The sequence below is a fragment of the Neolamprologus multifasciatus genome, chromosome 7 (assembly GCF_963576455.1).
Source record: "Neolamprologus multifasciatus chromosome 7, fNeoMul1.2, whole genome shotgun sequence".
Taxonomy (NCBI): domain Eukaryota; kingdom Metazoa; phylum Chordata; class Actinopteri; order Cichliformes; family Cichlidae; genus Neolamprologus; species Neolamprologus multifasciatus.
Genome location: NC_140445.1, coordinates 6,746,698 through 6,765,580, shown reverse-complemented (window position 1 = coordinate 6,765,580; position 18,883 = coordinate 6,746,698). Strand labels below are relative to the sequence as shown.

The 18,883-nt window shown below is 39.3% G+C and overlaps 1 protein-coding gene across 4 annotated transcripts in view; it reads right to left on the bottom strand.

Moving 5' to 3' along the window:
• Nucleotides 1-18,757, bottom strand: part of wt1a (WT1 transcription factor a) — a 64,069-nt gene extending 45,312 nt beyond the window's left edge. For all 4 annotated transcript variants that reach the window (XM_085167465.1, XM_085167466.1, XM_085167467.1 and 1 more), the window contains exons 1-3: nucleotides 18,457-18,757; nucleotides 15,773-15,852; nucleotides 15,054-15,268 (exon numbers count right to left, since the gene is read on the bottom strand). The gene's annotated coding sequence lies outside the window, so the exon portion shown is untranslated. The remainder of the gene's footprint in view (nucleotides 1-15,053; nucleotides 15,269-15,772; nucleotides 15,853-18,456) is intronic.
• Between the last annotated feature and the right edge of the window lie 126 nt (nucleotides 18,758-18,883).

Below are 18,883 nucleotides of genomic sequence, written 5' to 3'. Positions count from 1 at the left end.
TTGGTTACACCACTAAAGCACAACCTTTTATTTTGATGGCAAACATTCTCTGTGCCCTGTTTGTGTTGCCTGTTTTCTTGCTGAGGACAGGATCACCAAGACTTGACTTGTTCTTTTGAGTTTGTGTCCTCTCTATACTCATATAAATAATGCAACTAAGGGCTCAGTCAAACAGGCCATGAAACCAGTTAGTTGTACAGAGAAAAACATGTATTCCCTGACTGGGTGGTTCCTGGTATCAATTGCTAAAGCCCGAGTCACCCAAACCTAGAGAGGGTCAGTGACACCTTGGTAACTGGGGAAAGTGTGTATTCTGTGATGAGTTGGCATTTGGTTTCTGGTCGCTAGCGTAGCTACACTACAGCTCGGAGAGTAAAATGGTGAGTACAGGCAAGTCTGCATCTTTCGTACAAACTACAGATGCAGGTGGTTATCTGCTAGCAACCAAAGCAGTCACAAGCAGATTTTTGGTGCAGCACCCAGTTTCTGACTGATTTGACCCAGTCTCTTCCTGCAACCACTCACCAACACATTTACATATATGCAGATTTTTTTCCCGGTTGCCAGACGATCACTAAAGCCCCTTTTCCATTAGTACCTACTTTGATCGACTCGGCAAGGCTTGCAGGTTTTTTCATTAGGTACAAGGACAAGGTACTAAAATGTGACATCATCAGACTACATGCCACTGATTGGCTGGTCAGTAGCGACACTCGATGATTCATGAGTCATTCAGGAAAATCAAAATCGTCATGTTTGAAACTCGGCGACAAAGAAAATGGCTACAAAAAACAACACTGTGTTCCCCGAGTGTGACGAACAGCTACAGACCGAGCAGCAGGTATATATTTGCTTCGACATCCATCTTTTCTGTAGTGTTCGTGTTGCATATTAATGACGTCGCAGGATGTGCAGACACGTTGCTTTGACATGCTATGATTGCAACCAACCGTAATGGTCAAAAAGTCTAAAAGAACAAAAAATGATCAAGTAACAGAACAACTGTATTTGAACCACATCACTTATGTTTCTTTACAATGTAGGCTCTACAGGAAATTGAACTTTTTTATATGAATTTAAGATTTTAAGGTTGTTTTATGGAAGAAAAAAGAACAATCGATATGTTAAGAAAAGGGCTGAGGGGAAGTTTAAAAGTTTAGTTGCTATTTTGGTTGTTACTGGAAACATTTGTACAAAACTAAATCAGTTGCGACTGATTTAGTTTTGTACATTTCAGGACATCCCCAATGGCTAATGGCTTTTCAGTCACAGTTCATTAGTCTGTTAGCCTGTGGTTTGAAACTTAGAGTGTGTGGTTGTGCAGTCAGACCCACACCTTCACTCAACACATTCAGTTTCAAACACCAAGAAGACAATGGGGAAAATGTTTGAGGCTTTAAATGGGACTTCACAACCGATGGGTGACATCACAGCAGCTATGTCCATCTTGTATACTGTCTGAGGTGTTTTCACTGCCATATTGAAACCTTTTCATAACTCATAATGACCACTTTTAAAAGATTCTCACAGTGTACAGACTGAATTCTACATGTCACAAAAGTATGCCTGAATCAAGTTCAATTCAATTTTATTTATATAGCGACAAATAAACAACAACTGTAGCTTCAAGGTCCTTTATATTGTAAGATAAAGACCCTACAATAATAAAGAGAAAAACCCAAAAATCAGATGAACCCCTACTTTTGCCGAGCAAGCACTTGGCAAAAGTAGGAAGAACAAACTTCCTTTTAAGAGAAAGAAAGAACCAGCATCAGGGAGGGAAAGCCATCTGCCGTGACCAGTTGTGGGTGAGGGGAGAGAGACAGGACAAAAAAACACACTGTGGATCTCTTTCTCCTTAATGTTGGCATGTTGTACAAGATGTTGTAACTCTGTAGTGCTCCGATTGATGAATGCAGGATGTCAAACTACCACATAAGGGGCAATGTGACCTTAAGTGGGCCGGACCAGTGAAACTCCACTTTCTGTGAGTTTCAAGGTGTCTAACTTTACATTTAATCCCTGACATATATTAATGTAAGAAAAAGAAGTGCAATCTCAACAATACATTTCAGTTTTCTTTATGATAAAATTGTAAAATCTATTGTAAAAAGCTCTGGTAGCTGGTTGACCAGGCAACGGCAGCTGTATTCATAATGATGTTCTTCTTTTTGATATAGTAGATACTGGAAAAAGTAAACTTTTCTGTCATTTAATCATTTCTCTATTAAGTAACTAAAATATTTTGTGTTGCATGAATGGCAACAAGGGAAGTCTTAATCAATAGAAAAATCTATAAAACTTTTTTTTTTTTTTTAAAACAGTTAAAAGTGCAAAATCTATGCACCGCTGCACATTTAGAAAGCCTTCCAGGGGGTCAGACATGGCGGGCCGATGTTTGACACCTCTGAGCCAATGGATCTGTGAATTCATATTTCTGTTCTGTGGTGACATTGAGCTGATTTTTGTCAAGTCAAATGGTATTCTGAACAGTGTTGGTCAAGTTACTTGAAAAAAGTAATCAGTAACTAATTACCGATTACTTCCCCAAAAAAGTAATCCCGTTAATTTACTGATTACTTATTGTCAAAAGTAATTAATTACTTAGTTACGTTTTAAAAACACGATTTACAACCTAAATAGGCGATAAAGTGATAGATCTTTCAGCCCAATTCTACTTTTTCTGCATAATCCATCATACAAAATGTAATCAAATGGAGAAGTCTCTTTTTACAACTTGTTTTATTAGTTTTAATCTTTTAACTTTATGCATCAAGCAAAAATTAAATTATATGCAACATTCTCTGACTGGAAGAAATTTGTTTAACATTTAAACCTATTTTCTGCACATTCCAGCACATAAAACATTTTTTTGTGTTTACACTCACTCTTTCAAATAGATGCAAGTAAAACACAGCAGAAAATAAATAACATCAAAGACTAACAGTCCTGTTGCTCTATTATCACCTGTAAAGCAGGAGTGGGGTAGGCGGAGGTTTACCCTGGTGCAGGTGTGCCGCAGCGGTCAGTTTCTCTGTGAATTTCCCATTACGTGGTAGCGCACTCGATGCTTGCTTGGAAGTTTAGGGGGGGGTTTTCGCTGTAAAAAGAAGTTTTCTTCCCACGCACAACGGACACTAATGTTTTTGTCACTTTTTATGGAATCAAACTCAAAATAAGGTCAGTACTTCCACGCTTTAAACGCTGCACGCTCATACTCTCTCCCGCACTCGATATATGATCCACTGTTGATCTGCACACAGCTGTTATCACGAACGTCGCGCTCGCTTATGTCACTGTCATGAGACATTCTCGCAAAAAAATCACGGTTTTAGTAACGCAGTAACGGAGCGTTCCTACGGGAAAGTAACGGTAATCTAATTACCGTTTTTGCAATAGTAATCCCTTACTTTACTCGTTACCTGAAAAAAGTAATGAGATTACAGTAACACGTTACAAGTAATGCGTTACTGCCCATCTCTGATTCTGAATCACAAAATCACAACTCAAGGTCAAAACCGTTACTGTCACGTACACATGAACTTTAAACGTAGTCTCATAGAGCCTGGTTCCCTAACATTTTATATTTATGGCTTTGACCTTGTTCAAACTGTGGCAGTTGAGGAGAATAAAATATTTCCCTCGAGTGAGATCGTAAAATTTCCATTTTGGTTCTATTTGTTTTGTCCTTTTATTCACATTTTATCTCCTGGGTCTTGCCCCTCCAGTATACCAGGGAGGTCATCCAGACTTATCCCCCAGTAACCCACTCTGGAGGCAGAAGAAGGCAGTGGGTCTCTGGGCAGACTAGTCCATGGAAAACCACAGAGGCCATGAGCTGCACAGAGTGGGAAAATGACACTGTCTCTCTTAATGAAATCATAATAGAGAGAGACATTCATCTGTGTCGCTGCTGTGCTATCAAAACAAACAGAGCTGAGCTGTATCAGAGTGGTTAATGGGGCAGTGAGTGGGATGACGTCTAGCACTGAAACGAGACCACTGTAAGATGTTCTGTCAGCACAAAAGCAGCCGTCAGATGAAAAATCAGAGGAAAAACAACACAAAAGTCATATTTACAGACAACAAAACATGCAAATGTGGACAATACAAAAGCCCCGGTGTGAAGGATCAACCTGAGACTTGAAGTGATTTGTAAGGCACGGATGTGACTGAAAAACTGACGGATACGGGTTGTCAGCAACAGGTCAATCACACAATGAAGCATAACCAGGTTTATCCTCCTTTTTAACACTGATGGGACCCATAAATTTAAAAGCAAACAAAAAGGCCTGAAATCAACTAGCAGAACAGTAAACTCATCAGGAAAAGGAAAGCGCCAGATGTTATGAGATTCAGAAGAGTCGCCCCCTGGTGGCCGCTTAGAAAGAATGCAGATACTGTACCTCACATCCATCTTTTACACGTTTTACACATTTAAACATTCAACGTTTCTTACATCCTTTTCAAAAATAATGAATAAAACAAAAATGGAATGACTTCTTTCATATAGATTTGGTTTAACATCGGAGAAAATGATGGATCATACAGACACGAATACAGGACGATCAGTCTGTATTTTTGTAGGGAATCAATTATGCAATCTAGTTAATATGGCAGTTTAACAAGACAGGTGAGACATTAACAAACAATATAAATAACTGACCAGCAACAAATGTAAATGCTAAATAAAGAGCTTTCACAGAAGACTAGTGAATTTGCACTGACAGGATCTTCCACAAAGCTGCTTTTTTGCATGTGCGCACCATGAGGTGCTTCGTGGTTACCCAATGGTTCACCTGACCTCTTCCAGAGAATTAGTCTCACTATGGTAAATTTGACTGTGTTTATATACAGAAGGAGAGATGCTCTATCTTACAGCATAGCCTCTATGTTAGCCTTGCGTGTCTAGGACTTGACACATATGAACAGATGCACCTTTTACCTTCCCGCTCTCCTCATAACGCTGCGTTATTCACCGCGCTCTGATAATACTTGTCTGCTTAAAGCGCGCTGTTAAAATTCATGAACGTTCAGCCAGGACTTTACACAAATCACGTGTTACATGACACCCTGGGTTTATTGTCTCAGCCTCGCAGGTCCCATCTATTTGAAACAAAATCTAAGAAAACAAGGTGAAACATAGCAACCGTTATCTATGAGTTCAAGCTGAGTTCCACGTTCAAAACAAGAAGAAAACACACAGGGTTGTTATAGACCTCCAAGGCCTGACATTTAGAAGTTGAATACATTTGTACCAAAACGGAGCTGGCAGGTTGCTCTGGGCTGACGATTTAGAGGGAAGGGCAACGAAAGTGAGATGCAGAACTTCTAATCTCGGAAAAGCTGTGTTTAGTTTTTGGGATTCAGAGACAAGGAAGCCGTAAAGCGGAAAATAAAGAGAGAGAGAAAAAGAGAGAGACATCATGGCTGTGACAGGTTTATAGGATCCCCTGGAATGAAAAGAAATGCTCTGCAATACCGAACACGAGCAACCCGCTGAGGGAGGGACTCCCAGGCTTGACACTTAACATGGCGTGTGTGTGTGTGCATCTGCACACGTGTGTCTGTGTGACCCAGAGCCCAGATTTAGGCCCCTGCTCCATCAATTACAAAATGGCTTCATCTTCCAGAGTGGCGTGCACGTGCAGAGACAAGCACGTACGCATGCTGCGACATACGCGCACATTCCTGTAGATATATAGGCATCAGTGACAGTGTTAGTCTGTGGGAGGACCATGTACCCATAAGAAGTTAAAGCCCTCTCAGGAAATCAGAAACGTATGTCTGCCGCCATGGTGGTCCTCCGTGAAGATAATTTTGGAGCTGGTAACAGTCCACAGACCTGGCTGGCTTCTCTATCTCTCACTTCATCCTGTCTTTCTTTAAATCGCTCAAGTTCATCTGTTTTCCCCTTTGCCTGCGACTCTACCACATTTCCAGGGGTAGTAAGTAAATTATAGAGAAGTTTAGGTGCGAGCCTGCTTTTACTGCCTCTTAAAACTCCACCAGCAGCTCAAATTAATTCAACATCTGATTTTCTCGTCATGTAGTATTTTATTTTCAGCTTGATAAGTAAATAACAGCAAGAGACCAGTCAGCGGTGGATCGGTCCAACTCTGGTGGAAATACTCAGTGTGTAGCTTTAGCTTCTTTTATGTGTAACATCGTTCTCTGAAATCATCAGAAAATCTCTTTTGCCTGGTAGTTTAAGTTAAAAATGATTTGAAAGTGACCGATTTACACAGTTTATTATATGTTACACTATTAATGGACACCGTTCAACAGCAATGTTAGGGAACTAATTGTTTAGTAAATGTCCTAAAAAATGACATATACACTTTTTCACATAGACATTCGAAGCTCTTTGGTGGTCTTGGTTACTATGACAGGTGCAAAGGCGTCAGGTGGCATCACTGTAGAGCAACCATTATGTTAACTGTAACCTTTAGGTTAGAGCTTTATTTAACCAATTCCACTATTCAGAGATTAATTTGCTGGGTAGGTTTTCACTTTGAGTGTTTGTTGTAGAATTATAGTCCCTGACATCTCTGGAGCAGTGATTGCTACATTTCATTTCTCCTCAGTTTTGCAAACCTAAACATTTTGTCACTAGGTTTAGCAACTCTTCACAGCCCCTTGACTTTGTTTTCACTCCAAAACGGTAGCATCAAGGACAGCAGACTACTCCTTCATGAAGTGAGCTCCCCTAACCACACGACTACTACTCTTCTCTGTTCAGTGAGTTACTACAACAGAGTATTACAGACACAAAGCTTCAATGTTAGACAACGTCAAAATACTATTTTGAGAATAAAGAGGGGATTAAGTTGTCAAACTACAGCCACGATTGCTATACCCTCTGAAAAATCAGAGAGTTATCAGCAAGAGTTAGTGAAACAACTTGATCAGCTGTCTTATGATGCACCATACTCCCTCTTTACTGGACAAGGTTGTAACCATCAATATCTCAGCTTCTGTCTATTGCCAGCTAAATAAGTTTGCACAAATCCAGCCAACTCTTCCAACTTTGTGTGTTTTTTCCTTTTGAAACGTCCTCATAGTTATCATCACATTCATCACATCACAAAAGATAAATCATTTCCTTGTTACTTAAACTGATTCTGAAGTCAACTAAACAAGAAATTTTGTAGAGGGTAGATAGTTCAACTTGAAACTACAACTTGAATCTATAAATTTCAACCTTATTCTCAAAATCAACTATAATAACGGAAAAAAATGTATGTCCTATTTTTTCTTAAAGTGCCATCAATACTCCTTCGTAAGTAAGAGAAAAATACATTGAGTATTTCTTCCTCAGTCACTATGTGTTTATACATCTCTCTGTATTAATTATTAGTTATTATTAATCTCGGGCTCTCTTTCACAGGCGTGTCTTTGCCCCATCTTCCTCCCCTCACCCACAACCCGTCCCGGCAGGTGGCCGCCCCTCACGGAGCCTGGTTCTGCTGGAGGTTTCTTCCCGTTAAAAGGGAGTTTTTCCTTCTCACTGTCACCAAAGCGCTTTCTCATAGAGGTTTATGTTATTGTGGGGATTTCCCTGTTTTCTTTGTATTACTGTTTGGGGTTTACCTTACAATATAATGTGCCTTGAGGCACCTGTGGTGTGATTTGGTGCTACATAAATAAAATTGGGCTGCATTAAATGGTAAGATTATGGGACAAATTATAGCCTCTAGCTCTTTTTTAACCTTAAAAAAATTTTTTTTTAAGGGATCAGAAAGTGCCTTGATAAGCTACTGTCTAAATCTTGGTTAAACCACACCACAGGACCTTATGGAATTTTATTCAATAAACGACATTAAAAACATAAATAAAAAGGCGAAATGCAACACAAATACAATGTTGTGTTTATGTAATGTTGTGAAAACAGCAGGTGTTAGCGATATCTGGAAGAAAAGTTCTAGAAAATGTGATAAAGAATGAATTGCTTTACATGAATTTCATTTACAAAATATGTAATTAATATCTGAAAAGTAAAAATAAGACCCCAATCAAGATATTTAGTAGATCCCAAAGCCTCGATCTATCTTTTCATATTCTGTTTTGTTGTATTTTTGTTCTCTTTGCATTCTTTCTTCTCTACCATTGGACCCATCGCTAACTAAACCGATTTGCACATCTCGCAGTCATAACTTGTAGAGTCTGATAACAGTTTGAAAGGGAGAGTATGCCAGAGCGTAAGAGCCAGTCTAATTTAAGAGCCTATAAATGATGCGCAGGGCGACCTTTCAACTCCTCTGACCTTTGACAGCAGGTCAGCATTTCAGAGATTATCTTCTCTGCTTTGCTCTCTCCATGCCGGTAAAAACCGAGAGCAGCATCTGTGTGTGTGCGTGTGTGTGTCTGTGTGTGTGTGAGTATACCGTAGATGTATGTTGAAGACAAGTGATTCACAGCTGAGGACACACTCTCAGAGAGACTAGGAGTGCATTCAGTCATGCTAAGCCCCGCTAAGGAAAGGTGAAGCCTGTTATTTATCAGTGTCGCGAGGTCTCACTGCAGTAAAAATGCACAGAGATAGAAACCACAGAAGACAAACAGCACAACTATATTTCAAACCAAAGAATAAGAAATACTATGTGAAGAAAACAGTAAAACATTTGAGAGGTTTTAGTTTAAATGTCGGTTGTTTTCTTTTGTACTGATGACTGATTCCTCTGATGTGTCCAGCTGCTTAAGGGGGTACCTAACTGATTTAGTGTGTGTACAAACTCATAGGCCATACTCAAGGGAAACTTTCATAGCTAGAAGCAAGAACTTCTAGAATAACTAGAAGCAAGGTGGTACAGTGGTTAGCACTAATGCCTCTTAGCATCTCAAATGTAGGCTGAGGCCTTTCTGTGTGGAGCTTATATGAGTCCAGGTACTCCAGCTTCCACCCACAGGTGAGAATGTGAGTGTTTCTCCATTAGGCATGTGACAGCCTGCCGACCTGCTCTATGACAGCTGGGACAAGTTTCAGCTCCCCTGTGACCCTAAACTGGAAAAGATTTACTTTATTCTAGATTTGGAAAATTCTTTAAGGACAGTTGCATATATTTATCTAGCTATCCATTTTCTACCGCTTACCATGGCTTGGGTCACAGGGGCAGCATTCTGAGATTTCCCTCACCCCAGTGTCCTCCCAGATTCCAGCTTATCTGGGGGGACACTGAGATGTTCCCAGGTCAGATGAGAGATGTAGTCTCAACACGAGTCCTGGGAATCCCCCGTTGTCCCCGGAATACTTCACCTGGGAAGTGTCCAGAGGAATCCTAGTCAGTTGGGTCCTTTCAATGTGGAGGTCCAGTCGTTCTACTTCAGGTCTTGAATGACTAAGTCCAGCCGACCTCATTCTTTAGGTTACAAACCAGAGCTCGTGACCATAGGTGTGGAAAGGAGCGCAGATTGACTACTATACTGACTTTTAACAAGTCGCTTTTCACAGTAATAGCCTTCTAAAGAAGTTAAGCTCAAGAGCAAAAACTTAAGTCCCTAAAATCACAGAAATCATCAGATTTTTGAGTCAGAAATTGAATTAAAGCAAACTCTTCATGCCTAAAAAAGACAGAGAAACTTAAAGAAACACTCTGTAGAGTTTTGGGCCATTTACAACAGAGGAACAGTTTTAATTGTGGCTATTTACACTCCGTAGGTCACCATACATCTATACAATTAGATTTATTGAAAGCAAAAAAAATAAGATGTTCTGATTGGCAAAAGGGTTATTTAAAACAGGGCCAAACCACATTTAACATTAATTATACTAAAGTAAGAAGTATACTAAAATTAGCTTCTATATATAGAAAATACGAAAAAGGAAGCTCTATTCTACCAAGAGTGTAACAAGAGGGTAAGAGGAGCCGAAGCCACTCTCTCTCTCTATAATAATCTACTCATTTAAGTATTTTTACAGGGCCAAAGGAGCAGCTGCACTTTTTCTCTTTAAGACTGCAGAGTACACTCAGAGTGCCAGGATTGCACTCAGCGTCCGTCTCTGCAGACATCTACTGCACTGTTTAATACGACTTCCCGCTAGATTTACTGTGATGGCTTTTGAGGCAAAGAGGTATAATATGACAAAACATGCCCTGTAACCCCAGGACAGTCAGCAATGTTTAGTGGTGGTGAGACCCATTTAGCTGAGGATTAGCAAATATATAGCTTTACTTCCCTTCTCATGTACAGAATTTCAATAAATGGGACTGTAAATCAGGGTTAAATTTAAACTTGACCACATTTTCTGTCTTTTTTTTTCTTTTAACTGTACAGGGAGGTAAAGGTGGAGGTGTGTGTGATTAAGTCACTTTTTACTTTGCACCAGTGGCAACCTCCAATACTGTCAGCAAGATTACTGATATTAGCTATATGTTAATCTTTTGTATTAGCATTCATATCGGCTGATAATTTAAGGTTGAAAAAGTAACAAAGAGATTGAGATAAGCATTCTTCAACCATGTCACGAGCGTTGACATTGCAGTTTGTCCACCAAAGACACCTTTGCTGTTGGAAACACATATTTGAAACGTCACAAACACGACAACCAGCTGATCCAAGTGAACTCAAGCAGAGTGTAAACAAGTAAAACAATAACTGCTGTGGAAACTCAAATATTGGATTTGTTTTTAATCTGGTATCAAGTGAGATGCTAATTTAATTTGTATCCTGTATGTATTTGTATGCACTAATAAGCCTATATCTGTGCCACAGTAGTGGTTTATCTGCCTCTTTTTTAGCCTGTTAATGCCTTTATGGAGCATCCACATAGGAAGTGACTAGAAGACGTGGTGGCGACAGACCACCAGAAAGTGATGAAATAACCGCCAGTGTTGTCCTAAGTTAAACTTTTCTTAACTTTGAAGCGAGCAATTGAAGCTACTACCAGTGAGAGCAAAGAAACCCGTTGATTGTCTTGAACTAAAGCAGCCAGCTACCAGTTGAGTCATGACCATAAAAAGACACAGGGACTGTGTGAATAATTTCTTTTAACCAGGAGCTACTCATCCCAAAAGTTTTTGCAAATCCCATAATGATTTCCAACTTTTTCAAATGAAATTCTTTTCATTATTGCAGCGCTGCATAATAGGACTTTTGATAATAATATCAATTAGCCTGGTTCTGCTGTAGGTTTCTTCCTGTTAAAATAGATTTTTTCCTTCCCGCTGTCACCAAACCATTTACTCATAGGGGTCTTATGATTATAAGGGGTTTTTCTCTGTTTTCTTTATATTATATTATATTATATTATATTATATTATATTATATTATATTATATTATATTATATTATTAGGCAACTGTTTTTGTGATTTGGCACTATATAAACCAGATTTTTTTTAAAATATATTTTGCTGTTTGTGTGTAGCAAAGTAATATATATAGCCCCGTCATCGATATAGTACAGTGCTTCATCAACTGATTGCAATCACTGCTATTACAGTTTCTGAAGTTTTTGTCACATATTTAAAATTTTCCATGGCAACAGTGACCTCCACTAATCAGAGATGTATTTGCTCCCCTTTAGGATTATGGATATAGTAGATGTTTTGTCTGACATCACATTGGTTGGTTGTTGATATCTTATGGCAATTTCTACAAGACACATATCGTTGTTTCCCAGTTTTGAAGCATATAGTAAGTCAACTTTAGATGGCTACAACATTATGGCTCATAATTAAAACCCTATATGGAGACGTATGAATGGCATTTTTGGGCTCGAGAACCTCACTCTACTAAACACAAATTAAAAGTTTACCAATATGACACAAAGATGATGATACCTTTAGTTGTGGCTTCAAAGTAGTGGTCCAGTGTTTCCCACTATGTACAGTGTATAATTGCCTCTATTTTGAGCTTGCAACTAAAGATAACCTGGGATGAATTCAGGGGGACCAACAAAGATATAACAAAACAATAATAGACATGTATCATGGCCCTGAGTCATTATAGTTATTATCACTGTACAGTCAACATGCATTAAAAACTGATGTCCCATCGAAGTTTATCAGATTCACATTTGGGACTGAAGACTGACTGTGTTTTAGGACTGAGGAGGAGGCTGGGTAGATGGAAGGGTAAAAAAAATTGTGTTTAAAATGGAAGTTTGCCATTGCCAAACCCCAGCTCAACATTACTATAAACCAAAATCTTAACTGCATATATTATACTGCATATCTGTGCAGGGGTACTATTTCAGGATTTAGTCTTATGAGGCAAATTCACTGGGAAACAGCCTATCTTTTTGGTCAGGTTGGAGGATTTGCAAAATGCTTTTTTCCCCATGGTTCCTACCTCACAAGGGTTATTTTAAACTCAAATAACACACACACACAATACAGTGTGAGCTGGGGGACGCATTGATGGAATGTGAATGTCAGCGGTTCTCTTTATTACGCTCCATATAAAACACTGAGCAGTAATTAACAGCAGGTATCCTCCCTAGCCAGAGGGTAATTGACTGTTTCAAAGTGCCAACACTTCATAACAGAGACTCTATGTGTGTATGTGGCCATGTGCATGCTTATGTAAAAGAGGAGAGGCAAAAACTGTATGAGTGAGAAATATAGATCGTGTATGAGTTTTTGCGACCACGAGTGCATTAAAATTAACTCTTTTATATTCCACACCTCCCCACCTCTCCTCCCATCATCTCCCGTCCTCCCAATACGGATAAGGGTCAGCAGTGGTGGGCACAGCCACTCAAATGCTCCAGGTTTCTTTATGAGTGCATTAAGGTTCAGGCGTATTCATTATCAGTAAGTGTAGTAAGATGGATCAAGCTGAGCCATTTTACCACCACTGAAATGTTAGCTGTTAATTTAGCGTGCGAGTAGAAATATGACGAAAGCTTGAGTCTTTTCTTATAACTTCAACAAGGTCTGCTGTGGAGCTGTTGGTAGGCATGCTCTGGGGCGTGGGGGTGTCATAAGGGTCAATTACCACAGCCAAATGGTTAACTTTTGCTAAGCTATGTTTCACAGTATAGTGTCAAAGTACAGTAATGAAAGCAAAACTATATCTTTATGTGCTTCAAAGTCCCGTGTATCGGATTTAAAGCTAAAGACAGAACCTAATGTGGGGTGAATGTAGCTCAGGAGGTAGAGCAGGTACCCTGCTGATCGGAAGGTGGGTGGTTCGATCCCTGGCTCCTCCAGTCTGCATGCCAAGTATCCTTGAGCAAGATACTAACCCCAAGTTGCTCTCTGATGCATCCATCGGAGTGTGAATGGGTGTGATTGGGTGAATGTGGCATGTTGTATACAGCGCTTTGAGTACTCCAGGAGAGTAGAAAAGCGTTATATAAGAATGAGTCCATTTAACATTATGAACCAAAACAATTAGCCATATATGACTGATGCTCTCAGGCAGTGTCATACAATTCTGTTGACTCGCTGCACATCAGGCACAGGTAAGAAGTTAAACGGGAAGCATTGCAACACTGAACTTTGAGTTATTCTGTTTATGCAGGTGAGATAATGAGGTCTGGGCTTCTCCGCTTAGACCGTTGCCCCAGTGACCTGGCCCTAGATGAGTGCTGGAAAATTGACAGATGGGTATTAGATTTATGTATTATGTTTGCATTATATTTACGTACTATGTTGTTATGCTATATAAAAAATATATTATTTTTTTGCATCAATATGGTGACCTACAAAAAGTGAGGTAATAAAAAAAAAATTTAAAAAGTGAAGTAATATATTTTTATGTCTTCACATTATCACCAAGTCAAAATGCGTAACAGCACATTATAATGTTGAAATTATCTCGTCTTCTGAAGGTGATACTGTAAAAAAGCATTGTGTATCTGTGTGACAGCTGAAAATTAGGGCTACTAACTGCACTGTTGTCAGTCAGATGTATTAATAGATCAGTTTGCTAATAGAAATTTGCATCTAGACAGTCTATATACTACAAAAACCTCTTTGTCCAAACCCACTTAACACTAACCTGTGGTGAGTGAGCTGAAGCCAAATGCCACACGTCTACAGTACATAAGCAGCAACCAGACTAATGAGAATCCAAACATGTGTGGTCAGCTGCTTCATTGCTCTTGTGGGGCCATATGCTCTTTCCGCCATCATCCTCAAGGGAACATAAAGTTAACGAGAGGCTTGTTAGTACGTGTTAATTGGACTGTGTGTTAACTAATTGATTTTTGGTTAATTAGAGTTGGGGTATTTAGTGCTAATTGTTATTTGAACTGTTATTTCTGTTAATTTAATAGGTGTAAACACAGTCAAACCAGAGTTGTAATTGCCTCCAACAACAGCAGCAGCAGGAACAACATGGTGTAGACCAAAGGTTGCCTCCACAATTAGAGCTCCTCTGAGACATGCCACACTGATTGGGCTATGATGCTAATTAATGTTAATTAGCATGTTCCCAGCTTTTAATGGGCAACAGCGCTCTTGGTCTTTACTTATCCAGCTGTTGCTGTGAATGCCATGATTTACTGTGAATAATGTTTCCAGTAAAAGACATGCAAACACATACTGATGTCCTGTTTGGGTGGTTTGATGAGTCAGTGTTGTGTCAGTGAGGCTGCAGGAACTTGTAGTGTATCTAAGTCTTTGTATACAATATTTTGAAAACAACTGATAAACCTGTAATTTAATTAAATTACAAGAGATTGGAAATGTTGGATTTTTACATTGGTGACATTGGAGCCTTTTTAAAATTACTTTAAATCACATGCAACTGTGTGATAAAATAAAATCTTACCAACGTAGCAGTAGTAGTATTGTATATTTGTCACTTAGAAAGGCTATCTTATCTTATTTCATCTCTTCCTTAAATACCACACGTGTGAAAACAAACACACAAAACTCTGCAGTTTTCCATTTAAACACAGAAATATTAAAATAACAATAAAGTGAAGAATTAATGATTCGACCCCACAAACTTCAAACTTCAAACAGCAATGTTAGAAGAAAACTATGCAGTTCAAAGGAATCAGTAACACATGTATATATTGAAAAGCAATCGTGTTTCAGAACATTTAAACCTGCGCTAACAATAAACTGTCAAATACGTGTGCCACACAATGTCTCACCTAGGACAGCGAATAAAGACGACCAGCAGTTTCTACAGATTTGGTTCAGTTCGTTGTCTTTTGGGCAGATGGAGCCTCTCTGTCTTGAGAACTGTTTGATTTTGGAGATCTGCGCCTGAATGATTCCTGTTGGTCGTCCTTCTCCTGGGAGCAGGAGAGTTCCCAGTTGGTACTCTGAACTAGGTCCTGCCAGCTAGGTAGGAGCTCTGCTACACCTGATTCAAAGAAAACACTAGCATGAACTTGTTGAAGTCAGTAATCATGTAATAATACACATTTCAAATGAAGCTATACAAATTTCTCCTTACCATTAGAGTGAAGTAATGCATTTAAATGAAAATGTTTTAGATAAGATAATAAGATAAAATAACCTTTATTAGTCCCACACATGGGAAAATTTGATTTGTTACAGCAGAAAGTGGACAGTGCAAAAGTTACATAGCAAAAATTAGAAAAACGCTGGAATAGAATAAGATGATGAGAATACTTCTAAAACTTCTAAAATATAATTTTTAACCAAGAAAAAAAACCTCTTGTTTTTTTTGTCAATACTTTGTGTTAACTACTGAATGGGCCAAAACGTTAGTGAAGAACATTTTCATTCAGGTGTGTAGATACAAAGATATGAGCTATGAAATTGCCCATTATTATTTATTTACTTTGACATTTATTCTGGTTCAAATGCTGGTGTCTTCTTTCTAAAGAACAAACATACTCACTCTGCAGTGGTTTGCCATGACGGTTTGCTGCCTGTGCTGGAGGCTGGAAAAGAACAGCTTGGCGGAGGAGCTCTGCCATCCTGCCATAAAAATGACGACAAACAGTACACTGTAAGAAAAGTCCTAATATAAAAGTATTTTACTGTTTGTTCTGTTTTTCTAGAATATCATTGAATTTACATAAATCTATGGAAAAATATATGAAATGATCAGAAGGTTGCCGGTTCGAGCCCCGGCTCGGACACTCTTGGTCGTTGTGTCCTTGGTCAAGACACTTCACCTACCACCTACTGGTGATGGCCAGAGGGGCCGATGGTGCGATATGGCAGCCTTCGCCTCTGTCAGTCAATCCATTATTATTTAAACCAAATGTTAACTGTATATTTTTGTACATTTAAGTATTATTACTCCTATTTGCCTCATTCATTGACCTTGTTTATAGGTAATTTCATTGTTTTAATCACATTAAAATGTTCCTAATTTAATGTCTTAAAAGCACTTGAAAAAGGCAAAATCCCATGTAAAATTAGGGCAACAAACTGTATTGTCATTACTGAAAATAACCGTATTTTTATGAGAGAGTTATTTTCTGTTATTTTCTGGTATTATTTTGTTGCCCCAGCTGCCGGAATATTACTGTTTTTTTAGGATTTTTTTAACAGTGTAGATATCACCAAATATCCACTGTGAGAAAGCTGTGATTGTGGTCACACAAAGTTTGTGTTTCATATTTATTATTCTATAATGTAATAGTTTGAGATAATACAGTAAATAAGAAACACAAACATTCTTCTATAGGATTTGGACTATTACTGGCAAATAAATCAAATGTATGAAAAGAGTGAGTATTCATAGTGTTCAACCTTCTCCTTCAGTTCTCTGTGGCATGCTTCTAGGCCAAATCCTGAGTTGATCGCCATCTTAGTCCTGATAAAGTGATAAAGTGGAATATCAAATGAACAATGTGGATTCACAACCAGTAACTCCCAGATCTTAATCTGATCTGCAATCTATGGCCAATTCTGAAACTCAAGCGGACAAGCAGAAGCCCACAGACTGTGATCCACCTGGTAGCACCTATAAGGCAGGAACTTTATCACCACCATTTGGTCTTTTTTTTGGTACAAAAATGTCAGTTCAATGCTTAATTCCTTCATACGAAAAGAAAAGACAGATAAACAAATTCAGGGCAGACAACAAGCAGAAACAAACTGATATTTGTATCTGCATCCAGCCCAGAGAGAGCAGCCAGAACTCTTCGCTTTGGTCTTCTTACAATTGTTAAACTATCAGATGAGTTTGTTTTTTTCCCTCATACTCGAGTCATGCTGCAGCCCATCCTCCCTCAACTGCGAGCCACATGGATTGTATAAAACACAGAGTGACAGCTTGCGGTGATGGTGACAAGAGTTTGGGGAGCGTTGTGAGGAGAGAAAAAGGGAAACAGAATTTTAAAAAGTGAAACAGCAGAGGGTGGAGAAAGTGAGCGAGGGACAAATGATGAAGTGAGAGAGGAAGACAGAGCGAGAGTGGAGACCAGAGACTGACGGTCGAGGAGAGAGGCGAGGTATCCCAGGCATCATTAGGTACTTTTTTTCTCCCACAGGTCATTTGTTCTCTGTCTGTCTGGCTGTCTATGAGCTCAACATACATCAAGCCACATCCATTCGGTCAACACCTGGACCGAACATTAATCAAAGAGCAGGAAAGTTTTGAAACCTCTGAAATCTTTGTCAGATATTCTGCGTACTCTGTTTAAACAAGTTCTCCTACATTTAAAAGTCCAGGACCACAAAAATGTTTGAAAGAGCATTTTACTATCTCAGTTCCTCTGAGGACATGTCAGGCTGTTGTAACGGGATATTCATTCAAGCTCCGGCTCAAATTCCCGTGGGCTCCGCTCAGACACATTCTATAAAATGATGAAGCTCTGAATCTGTGGAACAGCGATGACCTCGACAGAGAAACCCCTTTTATAACGGCTCATTCTGATGTCCTCTGAGGGGGAGGGGCACGCATTCTATGTGAACACGACACTGTGGCCATTTCCTGCTGCTCAACATCAACTTGTACTAGAGAGCACGATTAAAGCGTCACTGTGATGAAATGTGCTTGTAACACAGGCTTCAGCAGCTGAAATTAAATTTTCCAACAGTGCAGCTCGCACAGTGAGGACTCATCAATTAAACCTCTCAAATGTAAAGGGTATGTAAGTCATGAGCTGTGCTTTATCACTTGACTAGTGTTTTACAAGCTATTTTAAAATAACTTCTAGTGACATACTTATATGATTATAACTCTCCACAGTTATAAACGAACCACCTTTCTAAAGCAGGGGTGTCAAACTCAAATACACAGTGGGCCAAAATTCAAAACTGGAACAAAGTCGCGGGCTAACATTAATATTTATTGAAATATATTTATTCCTCCAGATATAAGAATGAATCTTTTGGACTCAAACAGGTTTTGCTGAAAAACTGAATATGGAACAAAGCAAAGCCTTACTACTAAACAATATATATTATTAGCTGTATCATACCAGTAGGCCCGCTCTAATAGTAATTTGGTAGGCTTTGCGGGCCAAATGTAATTAGGCTGCGGGCCAAATTTGGCCCGCGGCCAGAGTTGACACCTATGTTCTAAAGGTGTCTGTACCAGCAATTCCCTACTTCTTAACAACTGACCGTATCTGCTGCTGTTCTCTCCTCTGCAGGTCTCCTGCATTGCTTCCCAGAGTCCCCTGCTGCTTTCTCCTCAGGGAAGGTGCGGTCCCCACAGACACTGGAGGCATTCAACAGGTCTGACGCCCTCATAATCACCAAGGGGAATAAGAGGAATGAGGTGAGATGGCAAGAACAGCAAGAAAGCAAGAATGAATGATGATTAGTAATGGTAAGAAACGCAGACGGACAATGAATTCACTGTGTAAGATGTTCCTAGTCGTGCATCAGAGCAGTTTCTGTGCTCCTTAGTGAAATGATAAACCACCACCATTGTCGTGTTTGCTTTGAGGGCTTGGGTATTATTGTGCTGGCAGGATGTCCTGGGAATCCAGCAGCTGTATTCTGCTCAGACAGAGAAGATCCCTGGAAAAAAACACCAAGATTTTTA